General features: G+C 46.5%; 1 protein-coding gene across 1 annotated transcript in view; it reads left to right on the top strand.

Moving 5' to 3' along the window:
• The first annotated feature begins 658 nt into the window (after positions 1–658).
• Positions 659–1651, top strand: part of LOC107573927 (kinesin-like protein KIF1C) — a 16787-nt gene continuing 15794 nt past the window's right edge. The window contains exon 1 of the mRNA XM_016260388.1: positions 659–1041. The gene's annotated coding sequence lies outside the window, so the exon portion shown is untranslated. The remainder of the gene's footprint in view (positions 1042–1651) is intronic.

A 1651-nucleotide genomic window follows, 5' to 3' on the forward strand; every position in this document is an offset into this window, starting at 1 on the left:
TCTCTCTCACACACACACACAGACACACACACAGACACACACACACACCGGTGTGTCGCAGCATGTGACTCTCATGCGCCTCTACAGTAAAATCATGATCATAAACACACTCTGTGAGGAATGTTCAGACTACACCCGGCGCTACTCTGCTCATACAGCTGGACACATCTGACTTTGTTAAAATGTTCATTAATTAATTAGTTTTGTTTCGTTTTTTCGATTTGTATAAATACTGTCACCACGAACACTGCACACTGTAGAAACACGCTATTAAGGTTTGTTCTTGAATTTCGTGCAATTAAATAAAAGACAACAACACATTTGACTGAATCTGTTTGGTGACATGCTTCTGGTCAAACGCTTCCAGTAATTGTTTTTAGATTACTATAAAATGAATATCAAATGTTTGTTTTTTTCTTCAAATGCATGTTGGAGCAAAGCTCCTTCAGCGGTGTTTGAAAATGTGTTTTTTTCACTTCACTATTAATCTAACGTGTGGAAAATAGACAGAATTAAGAAAAAGTGTACTATCGCTTCTTATATAAAACAGCAATATTAATATAATATTATTACAATTTAAAATAACTTTATATCCTAGGCCTATTTCTGCTGAGTAAAGCATGGCTGTGGACACGTGACTGTCTCCGTGTGCTCGAGGCTCCGCCCGGTGTCCGGTTCGCCGTCGTGACGTCACTCGCTGGACCGTCGGGGCGGGGGCGCGCGCAGACACCGCGGCCAGCGGCGACTTTTTGCTCTTTATTTTTCCTTTTCTTCTCCCTAAAAACACCCTCATCGGCCCCAAAACACGCCGAGCGAGCCTCCGGCGGCCGAGGAGCTCCGTCACCGACAGCACCGGGCGATCGGGCGCACTTTCTCTCCGCGGCTCCGGCACTCACCCGCGCGGATAACGGAGAAATAACGTCAAATTCCGTCAAAGTCTGCGTGTAAATATAGAGTGAAAGTCGGAGAGCCGCAGCGCCCCCGCCCGAGTCCTCCGGTAAACTCACGGTAAACTCACCGGAGGATCGGCACTCGGTGAAGGTGAGTCATTTCACACATAATACACACACACACACACACACTAATACACACACACACAGTTTGCGTGTGTTTGCGTGTGTGTGAGTGTGTGCTTTCTGCGTGCGTGTGTGTGTGAGTGTGAGTATGTGTGTTTTTGTGTGTGTGCGAGTGTGTGCGTGTGTGAGAGTCTGCGTGTGCGAGTAAGTGTGTGTGTGTGCGTGAGTGAGTGTGTGTGTGTGAGTATGTGTGTGTTTGTTTGTGTGTGCGTGTGCGAGTGTGTGTGTGTGCATGTGTGAATGAGTGAGTGTGTGTGAGTATGTGTGTGTGTGTATGTGTGTGCGTGAGTGAGTGTGAGTATGTGTGTGTTTGTGTGTGTGTGTGCGAGTGTGTGTGTGTGCATGTGTGAATGAGTGAGTGTGTGTGAGTATGTGTGTGTGTGTATGTGTGTGCGTGAGTGAGTGTGAGTATGTGTGTGTTTGTGTGTGTGTGTGTGTAAGAGTGTAAGTATGTGTGTGTGTGTGTGTGTGTGCGCGTGAGTGAATGAATGAGTGTGAGTATGCGTGTGTTTGTGTGTGTGTGTGTGTAAGAGTGTAAGTATGTGTGTGTGTGTGTGTGTGTGTGTGTGTGTGTA

This window comes from Sinocyclocheilus grahami, unplaced genomic scaffold, assembly GCF_001515645.1.
Source record: "Sinocyclocheilus grahami isolate Dianchi unplaced genomic scaffold, SAMN03320097.WGS_v1.1 scaffold2071.1, whole genome shotgun sequence".
NCBI classification, from domain to species: Eukaryota; Metazoa; Chordata; class Actinopteri; order Cypriniformes; family Cyprinidae; genus Sinocyclocheilus; species Sinocyclocheilus grahami.